The sequence below is a fragment of the Colletotrichum aenigma genome (genome assembly GCF_013390185.1).
Source record: "Colletotrichum aenigma strain Cg56 chromosome Unknown KSG_Cg56_contig23, whole genome shotgun sequence".
Lineage (NCBI taxonomy): Eukaryota > Fungi > Ascomycota > Sordariomycetes > Glomerellales > Glomerellaceae > Colletotrichum > Colletotrichum aenigma.
The window spans coordinates 19,806-32,137 of record NW_023500929.1 but is presented as its reverse complement, the minus strand read 5'-3'; positions in this window follow the sequence as shown (position 1 = coordinate 32,137).

The window sequence follows — 12,332 nt, the reverse complement described above, 5'->3', positions numbered from 1 at the left end:
CTTACGGTGGGTAGGGGACTTGTAGGCTGTAGCCGGATAGGGACGGATTTGGGATGTTTATAGAGGTGGGTGGAGAGGTATCAGTATTAGCTCTGATTTTGACTATCTATCTACTCCCCCCCTTTCTACAAGCGGGTCAGGGCAACCAACTGTGCACAAAGCACAAAGCTTCGGGTAATGACAAATCCGATGTCATTATCTCCTGTTCTGTACTATATAGTTACAATCCTACAGGGACCAACTGTAGCGGTCGTAACACACCCCCCCTCCCGACCTGCCTCTCAATCTCGCCTTGTTCGTACCTTATAAGCTCACCGCTTCAAGCTTGTGAACCAAACAGCCACTCTCTCACATATGGGCCTGGTATGAAGTTGGCTCTTTTATGGACCGTCAGACAGTGTACGGTCGCCGGACGGCTAGCTGTCTATCCCGCGGTCCGAACCGTCGCCCTTCCCTCGCCTGAAAGCCCAGCTACTGAGTATCTCGGTTGAGGAGCTCACGTTTATTTCATGGCGTGGATCTCAGCTACTAATCAAATGATCGACCGCGACCGCTGCTGAGATCTAGAATATGGTGTCTATTGGCTTGGCGGATGTTCTGCGAAGCATCCCTGCTGGCTGGTTCCTTGATGCTTGCCCCTCTAGGCGCGCTCGGCGTGGAGAGGCTTGGGGTACGATGCTAATTTGCTTATGGGTGAACGTTGGGAACGGCTGTGGTAGTTTTATGTCGACTTTCTTGCCGGGCTTCCGTGGCACGACGATCCCTTCGTCCGCCATGAACTGCTTGCACCCCCACGTTAGGCGACCCTCTTGGTTAACGACTTCACCGCCGCCACAGGGGTTTTGAGCTGTTCAGTGAGCCCGTTAGCACGACGTCACCCATGTAGCATACATGTAGCAGGACAAGTATAAACTTACGGCCTGCGACGCCTGTCCGGCCCCCTTTACCGTAGGCCACGATGCGGATGGAGCGTGGGTGATTGTTAGCTTGCTGCGAGCTATCGCTGTCCAAATGGTACTTAGGAGGTGTTAGATATAGAGGAGTCGGTGTTTGGCGCCTTGATCCAGGGGAAGGACCTGGTAGCGGAAGGAGCAGGACCTACCTGGTGAACAGCGAAAATCTCCGCACAGCCGGCCTCGGTTCGATGCTTCTGGTTGACTGGGACCTTCTTTTGGCTCTGTAGTCTGGCTTGGCACCGGTTAAGGGCAGCGACGACTCGTGGTTTGGGGTGCTGGGGGCCGTAGCCGTATAGAGAAGGGCCGTCTCCCTTCTGGCTGGACGAGATAAAGATGTTGTTTTCAACGGCCATAACGGCTATCATGGCGGGCTGGTCCTGTGCCCTGATGTGATCAACATTGAACTTGGCCTGCATTTGGGTATACGCTAAGTCAGCAAGCCTATAGAGTTGGTCGTTGTTGAAAAGTGTTGTTGTGTCTCTAGTGAAGGTGAGCTTAGAGGAGTAAAGGATATGCTGCTCTTTATCCCGGGCGTGTTTGTCAAGTTGAAGGCCGAGATCCTGAGCTGCGATGCTTTGGAAGAGAGTGAAGAGCACAAGGAGCCCAAACAGCCTGGCCAGCCAGCCCTGAGATATAGGAGACGACATTTCGAAAGAGAACAAGTCGGAGATAGTGATTCGATAAACGCGGCGTGTGGCTTGCTGGGGAACGTACGATCTTTAGTAGCAATAGGCCGGCAGACAGCGGGAGTAAAACGGGCTGTGATAAGTACCTTTGTGTTCGGTCGAAGAGCCTCCTAATCCTCTCAATGGCTGTTCCCTATATAACAAGAGGGTCCCACTCAGCAGAGCCGAGAGGACGTAGAGAGATACACATAGGATAGGTAATAACAGACGGATAGGCTGGTCGCAGTCATCGTCAGCCTCTGATCATGGGTGCTCCCTTGTGACAGACAGGCTTTGCTCCGCGCCGGTTGAGGCACATGCTTGACCGCGGTTGGGCTTTACGTAGACCTCAACTGCGTCAACATCGGTCTAATTAGCTCTCCTGGCTAGAAGAGCCTGTATTGCTCTAAAGGTGTGGATCCTACGGGAACAGCGATACATAGCACAGGTTGACGGTCCAGGCGCTTAGACCCTCCCCCCCCCGCCCCGGGGAACGCTCATTCGGACTAGCGGTCTATGCCCCGTACCATAGTACTGAATTCATTTGTCCACCTCACTGGCATTAAGTTGCCGGGAATCGCCGAGGCCGAAGACAGCAGAATCGCCGAGGCCGAAGACAGCAGAATCGCCGAGGCCGAAGACAGCAGAATCGCCGAGGCCGAAGGTAGCAGACTGCCAGACACACACTATAATACTTCATAAGTATTGGAACGGGATTTTTTTGGCGTTTTCGGAGTTTAGGGACATAGGCATTAAGGCCTCACATCGCGTGGGCTACAGACTTCGTCGGGAAGACACCACATAGATTCATAGGCCGCGGCTGCGCAGCATGCGCTTTCCTTAGCGAATTTTCAAGCCTTTTATACCGTTCTTTTTGTATTAAGTCTGTAAAGTGCTCAACTCATCGTTCCCCTTTTAGTATATTAGTGTAGAGCGCCCACGCCCGGCTGCAACGCGTGGCTCTCGGCCGCCTGGCCTACAACCATTTCAGTATTCCCAGGCTGCGGTAGCTTATGGATCACTTTCAGCAGACCAGGCGCGGACTGAAGGTAGACACGTAAGAGAACGATGTTGATGATGAGACCTACGTTGAAACTGAATTTTGCATATGCTAATGTCTAGACGAACGTTTGCTGATATTAGAATAAAAAGGAAAGAGAAGGAAAAGGATAAAAGGGATAAAAAGGACTTTCTTTTTTCTCTTTTGAAAATGGGAAGGGGGGGGGAAAAAAGGGGGAAAAGAAATAGCCTAGATAAAAGCCTAGTCGTGCGCGACTGCTTAGGTTCGCTGTCAAGTGATAAATTAGTGGCAGTTAATAGCCATTCTCCAGCATGTGGAGAGCATGGCAATTGGGTTGTGGTGTCGTTTTCTGCGAGATAGCAGAGAAGCTACAGAAACTGTGGGGGCGTAAACGAACGGCGGGTGTGAGAGAGAGGATACAAAACCAACGGTCAGCTCCCTGGCTAAAGGGGATTCAGCTTGCCGAGACAGTAATAGGTCGACGATGATGCTTTATCAGGTCCTAGAATTGCATCTCATCAATGCAGGACCGAGGGGCCCAGGCATCCATTGAATATAGCGCCTGACGGAAACCTAATCATCTGCGTAATTCTGTTAACTTCGTTGGGCTTCTTAAATCCTATGCCTTCGTTCCTCGTCCGCAGCAATTGAAGTTCGTAGGCACTACACTTTGTACATAGTTCTGTTTACGATGTTGGGTAATTGCTAGGTGTTTTCTGCTCCCCCGACTTAGCTACCTTGGCTTGGCGTCTAGTCTGGTCTGGTCTTTAATGGCACACATAAAGCATGCAATGCCACTCCGCGCCTCTTCGTGATGGAACGCCTTGTAACCCGATGATTCGCAACCCGGCAGTTCGCCAGATCCGCATTCGGGTTAATCGCACTCGATAGGCCGCAAGGATGATGTTGCTTGCGTCAGTTGGACATACTGGGGTCTTTGAAGCTGAACCGAGACACTGGGCTGGGTATAGGTTAAGCTATAGGTCTGAAATTTCAAAGGGGCGTTGATAAGGGGGGTTGGGGGGTCAGGGGGGTTGGGGGTTTCTCACTGATACTACTAACCCTGTATAACCCGACCGCATGTGCCGATATATCTGCTTCACTACGTATGGGCGAGAATTCCTTTTCCTACACGGTTATTGCCCATCATGCCGACCAGCTTAAACATAACCTATAAAGCCCAGAGTTAAACACGTTTGTTTCTAGGTTAGGGCCACCCGTATCATTCGCTACTACGATTTCTTTCACTGAAGCTTTACCGGCCAACACTCATTTAGCGAGAAGTACTACTAAGCTTTTGGGCAAGGTTGAGGATAACAGGGCCTCTGACCGGTGAGACCATTGCCAGGTGATTAATCACCTGCCTTAGGTAGGTTACCAGAGGTGAACACTCAGTTACCAACCTGCTACGCCCAGGACCATCTCATTGCGACATCATAGTGGATTCAGTACAGTCCTTCTGTTCCGAGTGAATTCCTGTCGCTCGCGCGATCGTGTCATCTGATTGCCCCGTTGTAGGCCGCCCGACGTCTGATGTTTGGGTAGTTGATTGCTTCTCTTCACCTTTGGGTTTAGTATTAAAGTGGAACTCCTCATTATATAGCAAGCTAAGTCTCATCCCCTGCGCAAAATCGAGTATATCGTGGCTACCCCTGCTGCACTGGGAAGACCGAGAGACGGCTAGATGATGAATTCTGTCACCTCGGAAGAATGACAGGGCCCTAAGGAAACCGAAGGGGGAAACCCTTCCGTGAGCAATTCATGTTTTGACAGGCCGCCTGTCGATCCCTGTTAGGTCACAGTATCAGATATTTATTATGTGTGGTATAGAGATTGATACGTGGAACCGGATCTCTAGCATTCTTCTTCTTGAAGACGAGGAGCTTCTTGGCAACAACAGCGTCGCCGAGACGGACGCCGGCGGATGAGGCAATATGGATGTCGGTCATGCTACTGCCAGCACTATCTGCGGTCACGTCAATGACTCCATGGACCATTCTCATCGCAAAGTCGAATGCAGCATGCTACCGCGGGGCTCGAGGGCCCCGCGCGCTGCTTAAAGTTGGTGTTGATGATCTTCCCTTTCGTCATCACATTAGTGAGCTTGTTAAGGGAAGTTTGAGGTGCTCTCGTGCTCCTCGGCTGACGGATCAACGGCCCGACGATGTAGTTAACAGTCAGAATACCGGAGTACCCGGGTGGCGGTGGTATCGACGTGGATCTTGAACTTGGAGGTCTTAGTGCGCTGGCTTAGACCGCCGTGGGGTTCCTCGGGTTTGGGGTTCAGGATACCTTAACCTTAGTATCTCTGGCCTGGCCATGCTCAGTCCCCCCTAGCAGGTGGACTTGATGGCTAGGTTAAAGCTAACGGAAGAAGCCTAGTTGTTGGGAGCCTGCTAATTACCCACGGAGGTGTATATGCTATGGGCATAGGGGAGGCGGCCTTGCCGCACCGATGGCGTCGAGGCTTGCGAGGAAAGGCAGGCATGGAGAGCTTTGTTTCAAGACAGTGGATGTACTCGATAGCTTCTGTGGATATTGCGGTTTAGTGTGTGGAGTGAAGGTAATTGATAGCTAGTCATAGTGTCGAATTGGCTCGATAGCGATGAGTAGAAAGGAAAGCTGTGAAGAAGGTAATGAGCTTTGATGTTAAGGCCGGAGCCCACGTTTATATTAGGGGTGTCATGGACATTTAAAGCCGTTGCTGAAAGATGAGACCGATCGACTAGATAATATCGGGTGGGGAAAATGGGGAAGGGCCTTGAGCCTCAAACGTGGATCGGCATTTCCGGTTTATAGTCCGCTCGATCGGTACCTCGCATACAGCGTGCCAGCACTGCCGATGCGAGGGATAACTTAGTCAGATAGTAACGCGGAATACCGAAACTTCGATATCGAAGGAGAGTACCAAGTGGACACTTAAGTGTCTGTCGTTAGAGGACGTGTAGTTAAGGTGAGGAGATATCTGATCAATCGAGGGGGAATGTCCGTGACAAAGTTTAATCACAAGCACATATTAGGGTGTCTATCCATCGTATAGAATGCTTGCTGGGCTGCCTTGCGATCTTCTGCTGTTGTGTCTAGGCTGTTGCGGTTAGGAACGAGCTATGCTTATCCGTAGCAGACGTTACATCTTCCTTCGCCGTCCTCGTAACTAGAATGGTTACTTCTTCCGTCTACCACCCGGTTGAAAGGAGCCTGTCAGTATTCGTCAGTGGGGAGATGCTTTAACCTTGGCGCCTACTGTCATAAACCGGTGGTCTTGCTGCTGCTGCTGCTGCCTCTTCTGAGCGAAAGTCGCAAACATCGCCTCCCATTTATGGAAAGACCTCTCGTCTCCCATCTCATCCTAAACCTATTCTTCTCCCTATACACAGACATGCAGCTACGACCGTAAGCAATACAAACTGATGACTGCTGTGTTGGTCTATAAGCAACCTTCTCCCGTACTACTATAGCAGCTCCTCGTGAGCAAGGAGCAGCGCTCAGCAGCAGCGTTAAAGTTTGAACCCCAAGGGTAGGCCCTTGCTAATATCCCGCTACTTCCTAGCGCTTTTTACTTTTCAGAATACTTGCGTGATTCTCCTGGATCAATCACTGCTTCCTTCTTCGCCTAGTCTTCTAACAGCAATTGGCATACTAACTTCACTATCAAGATGTCTTCCGGCTGCGCCGCTTGTCCATGGTTTGGCGCCCGGCGTTCCGCGCCTGCTAGTCTCTTCCGTCCGCTTATAATCTTCGGCACCCAATTTAGGACCTGAACATTATCATAACCGGGCATACGATCGACGGAGTGCACCTCAGGGAAGTCTTCAACCTCACCAGCCAACCACGTTAGTTCGTATGAACCAGCCCTTCAGCGGTAGTATTAGCCGAGGACTTAGTCTGAATATGGACGTTAGTAGCACAGCTCAGCTCGGCTGTCTGGGAGGGCAACGGGCAGTTGGACATGTTCGTCCGATTTAACAGAAGAACCTCCATAATGGCTTTTGTTTACTTCGAGATAAAATATACCCTGGAATGTTTGTTTGCTATAGGCTATAAGTTACTGTTGGGATAGGGTTTTACTATCATTAGATGGCATGGAAATGGGCGGACGTTTGTGTTGTCTCGATCATAGGAGCTATACTGGGATGCTTACGTAAGGACGAGTTGGAAGTTGTTAGCTCTGGGGTGGTTCAATATGAACCATGGGAAATGGTCTAATTAGATCTCTCCAAACCCTTTCTCAATTCAATTAAACCATCCATCTATAGGCCGGAACTTCGGGATCAATAGGTACCTCGCTAGCAGCTTCAATTGCATTTATCATTAGTGCCGTTCGGGCGCAGAACGCTCAGTGAATGCTTCTCTCCAAGATCTCAATGAATCCTACCCCCTGTCTTTGTAGACCCCACTCAATGATACTATCACTCATTGTGGACGTTTGGCCAGGAGTAGGAACGCCTCAGAGGGTGGGTACGGAGTAGGGCTAGGGAGGGATCAGGGATGTCGTGCTTAATCAGGCCAGACATGCAGGCACCGCCGCACTGGCCCCTTGGATAGATGGTGAAAACGCGAAGCCGAAACTCTAAACCGACGACATGGGTGGCCGACCATAAGCAATTGCCGACAATGTATCCTCCAATCTCCTTCTCGGCTGTTAAGGGAGATATTCTGCACCTGATTCCCGCTATCTTGCAACCTGGCCCGGTCGAATACGACTCTGTAACTACAAAACTACAGTATCCACCTGCTGAGGTCTAGACCCACAGCTGCGTGGTTTGGGGTGAGGTGATGAGGATGCGCCGGGGTCTCGGTCATCTCCAGCCGGAGCAGTCCTGCGGGGAGTGCCAAGGCACAGCACCGCCAGCGGGATCCGGAGCGAGGGAAGGGTGGGGAGTGCTGCGCGCTAGTCGCGAACCACGCTGGATAGGTGTGACAGCTGACGGCCGAGCGGCCCGGTCGGTTTAGCAGGTCCCGTCTGAAAGATTGGTCCAGTAATTGTGGGTAGGTGAACAGGCCCTCCACACCACGGTCTCGAAGGCCCCACCCCCCTCCCCATTCAGGTTCCAATGGTCCGATGAACCCCTTCTCGGAGTAGGAACGAGCTATTTACCCATCTCTGCAGACGGCGCAGGGCATAGAGATGATGCTATAATGACTTATTATGGCTAGCGCTTGATAACACCTCCCAGGCAGGCTAGGGGGCTCTGTTCTTCACTAGTGAAGTGGAGGGAGGATTTCCAATCTCAACCCGCTATTCAGGTTTCCACAGTTCGATGTCTAGCTTTCATGAGACAACTGAGGCGCCATCGTGGTATGGCTCTATAAATCTCCCCTCAACGACGCATTAATATCAACATCCTAAAACCCAAAAGACATATGATAGAAGCAGCCTAGGTACACTTTCTCTAGGGGGCATGAGAGCAAGTGTATATACAGGACGTGCTGACGGCCCAGGTAGGATATTCTGCCGGATTAGGGCTTATGAATATATGTTTTGATGTTAGATGTCCGCTCTTCTGTTTCAGAGCAGCGAGTCTCCCGTTGATAGGGGTAGGGGTCTCACTTACTACCTTGGGTTTAATATAAATAGGTGCCCCCGAGAAGTCCTGCCTCCCGTCGTGGTACCTCCAGCCCTTCGGTTGGACGTATCCCATCCGCTGCTCTATTAGGAAGCATATAGTTAGATAAGTAAGCGATTCGCAAGTGGTGCTTGAAGGCAGAGGGGCGTCATAGCCTGTGTAATAGTAACAACATCAGCAACAATAGCAACAATAGCAAGAAACTTGCTATAAGGCTTTGGACTAGATGTTACTTAAGGAAGGCATTGCTCCACTAATCGATACGGAGAAAGGGGGATGGGGACTAGAATATGTGTCTTTCTACTAGCTGGAAGACGGAGTAGGTAAGACCTTGCTGTAATTGACTAACTCGCAAGTTAACCAACAATCAAATCCCAGGGGGAAAATCAACAAGTTAACAAGTATGAGGGGCAAAATTGACTTTATTGCACTTGCGGCAGCGCTGTCCAGCATTGGACGAATGTGATTACAGTTTGTCCAATGAGCTACTTTACTTAGATGCTTGGATGGGCCTCTTGATGTTACTGTCGTTTCGTCTATCTAAAGGATCGTCTACGAAGAACGTCGGCGTAGCCTGTATAAGCTGTTTTGGACTGTATCGGCTGCGTGTGTGGCAATACTTATATAGCCTTCACCTTCTGAACAGAGCACACAACTTTGTCTTAGCTTGTAATATACGGCTATAGCTTGAGACAAGCCGTTTTGCGATAGAGAATATCATTAATATCGTAGTCTCCATATATACTTGCGTTATTGGTTTGCGTGGTTAAGTTAGTTCCTAGCGATACAATAGCCTAAGCATAAGCTAGACTACTTACAGAGCTGACTTTTCAGTCCGCTCCTCCGTTCGTTTAAGTTGGATGATTAAACCCCGCTCATGTTAACACTATTGATTATACCTTACGTATTAGAATGCCTGTCTGCTGCAAGACTAATGCCTCTATGTAACATCCAACCTCCTGTTACTAGCTTAATGAAAGGTCCTAGTCCTTAGAACGCGTGAGAATACCGCGGTTGTTATCAAGGTATAACAGCGGGCAGGCGGGTTAGGGGGGGCTGTAGGGGGGGGCTCTTAGAATTCAGCAGAGAGCGCTCGGCTGAGGCGCCCAGGGAAAGCTATAGATCTATAGCTAGCTATGATGCTGCTACAAAGGACCAAGGTTAGGTATATTCAGAGCTGTAGGATAGAGGAACTTAAGAGATTTCATGGCTTTAGCAGGAACCCCTGAATAAGTACGTATCAATAGTCTTGACAGGATAATGCCCATTAGATTCTCTCTTGCTTATGGAGAGCCGAGGCGATGGGCGAAGAACCGTGAGGAGAAGACTAGAGGGAGTGTTTAGACATTAACACGCTTGCCTCCCTTATAGGTTATTGTTCCGACCGTGATAGTAAAGAGTTCATCTTGAAGAGTGAGGTTGAGTCTTCTAGCCAATGTTTCTCTAGATCTCTGACACAATCACTGGAATCTCTGGAAGGAGATAACGCGATTAGTCAATCCAACAAAACACGTCCCCTCGACGCATGTACCATTCTACCCACAACGCCAATAACTGGCTTGGCTTGGTTCTCTTTTAGCTAACGTGCCCCGGCCCCTACTCTCCAGCCCCATCAGCAGGCTGACGTAGACAGGCTACGAAACCCTAAATAGTAAAGACGGGCCTAGGCGTCTCCCTCGGTGTGTTTCAGAGTAAATCATCCTGGGTTTACTAGCCATTTGACCCTAGTTCAACGGGGTTGTCCAGAATTAGAACGGAAAAACCGTAGTGGAGACGGGAACATTTACTAGTTTGAGGCTAGATAGTGGTTGTCGTAGACAAACGCGCAGCACTTCACTTCATGAACATGAGCTACAACTGTGTCTGTCTAGTCGTTGGGGGTTGAAGGTTACGGCGATTGTATGTGTTGTGAGAAGAAGGAGACCTCAGGTTTCGGGCAGCGCAGTGGAAGACCTGCAATGGTCGAGGCCCATTGTACCACTATAGATAGCCTTAGAAGTATTGGAGTCAAACCACACAAATCTACATGCTTTGAACCAAGGGAGTCAGTAGTGTCAAAGCCAGGCGGCCGATAGTGCCTGGGTCCGAAAGATCCCTATAGCGAGTAGGAAGCAATAATGCTAGTGGTGGGACGAGTCTGCAGGCACATCGCACAAAGCTGACTATGCGGCATACTACAGACGGAGATATTAAGTAATAGTAAACACTACTCTTAGCCGGTATGTTAAGGTTTGTTTAGTTGAGTACAATGATTATGCGTTTTGTTCTTGTTTTATAGGTTAACCACGACGTAGCTAGTGCTATATCCTGTGACGTCCTGCTTTGTGAAATGAACGCTCCCCTTAGCTGCAGTCTGGTGCTAGCTGAGTGTGGGACTGTTGGAAAACAGGCTCAACGCCGAGGATGGTGGCGCGGGCGTGGGGGTCATGGTGTCCGGGGCGGCGGGTGCTCTTTCTGACCCCAAGTATCGTACTGTGCCACGCATGCTGCTGTTCGTCCCTATAGCTGGGCAACTATATACCTCAGCGTGGAACAGGGGATCACAATACTACACGTAGTATTATTATCGATTGTGTCACACTTAGCTGCCCTAGACAGCTCGTAACCAATGGACAGACTGCCGGCGGGGCGCTAAACCTTACGAGAATGGCGGGAAAACTTTGAGCGGACTTCTCCCGGTGTACTTTGCGCAAATCGCAGCGATACGCAGCCGAACCCCGCGACGTGGAATTTAAAATGCGCGGGGCTTGAAAGCCCGGTTCTCGAACACGATTCTCAATAACTCGACACGATCGGATCTCCTAGCATGAGCATCTGCATATACACAGCCAGGGTAGGACATCAACTTTAGTGCAGTTAAGTTAGACCTCTAAATAGTCAGAAGACTGCGATTAGTCTATGACTGAGGCTGGGCTGAGCTAAAGTGAAGATGAACTGAGTAAACAAAAAATGAGAATATTCTTATATACTTGATACACCTATCCATGTTCTCCGTATTAACAAGGAAGGCATAGACTTCACAATAGCATGGCTGGCTTAGATTATAGAGGCTAGATTTACCTCTGTTGACTTGTTATAGTGGCGACCGCCACCTTCGCTCGCGCGTGCTGGGGTCGGTTTTGCTATGTCCCCCAGGGCCCCCTAATAATTATCATTCATATCGCTGATTGAGTGTGATCTACTGATACGCGCGCGTCGAGCTGTTGTGTAATGATCTTATCTTAGGGACCATGTGTGGTTTCCGACTGAAGAAGCATGCTGGTTAATAGAGAATAAGAAGGCGACGGACTTTACTGGCTATTTCGGGCGAGCTGCCCTGCAACTCTTCCTACCGCTCTTTTCCCCCAATCCTTGCTTTGCTTCCCTTTTTTCTTTTTTTTCCCTTCCTTCTTTCTTTTTTATCTTTGTGAAATATGTGCTAGCTATGCTCCAAGAGCCTAAGACCGATACTAATGCCTACAACCTGGTGGCGTGGTTGGTGATAACGCGCCTCTAGTCTTGCAACGTTAAGCCCGCAAGTTGTGGCCGGATGAACGGATGAATTAGCTTGGTGCCTAAGCCGAATGCGTCAGGAATAGTGTATAATTACTGGCTTCCTCAATAGAGCCTGTCCCTTATCTTACGCACTAGCTCGTTGCTGCAGTGGGGACGTCTATTATTTCCCTCCTCCCAAACTCTATTCTCGGTCTAGGATGGAGACACACATACATAGGCGAGGCCTTTCGTCTTCAGTCGCCCCCCTTTAACCCCGCCCACCCCCTTTGCCCCCCTTTTTCGTCACCTTTCTACGCCTTAGTTTGTATTAGTTCCCGCCGTCCCTTCTTAACGAGATACCCTTAGAAGTCGGATTGAAAACGAAGATGATATAGTGAGTATTGCAGAAACGACCCTCTGCCGGAATCCAATATAGCAAGCCTAAAACCACCTACAGGGATAGAATGTTTCAAACCAGGTCTAAGCACACCATCAACATAGTAAAGCACGTAATAGTGGAAGTGAACCCTTAGCGCCATCGTTCAAATGCGATCACGCAGACCTTTTGGTTGAGACACTCGTTCATAGGACGAGATGCCCCCACTAAAAGCTGTGTCTAAGCCGAGGAAACGGGCCACGAAAAGGATCA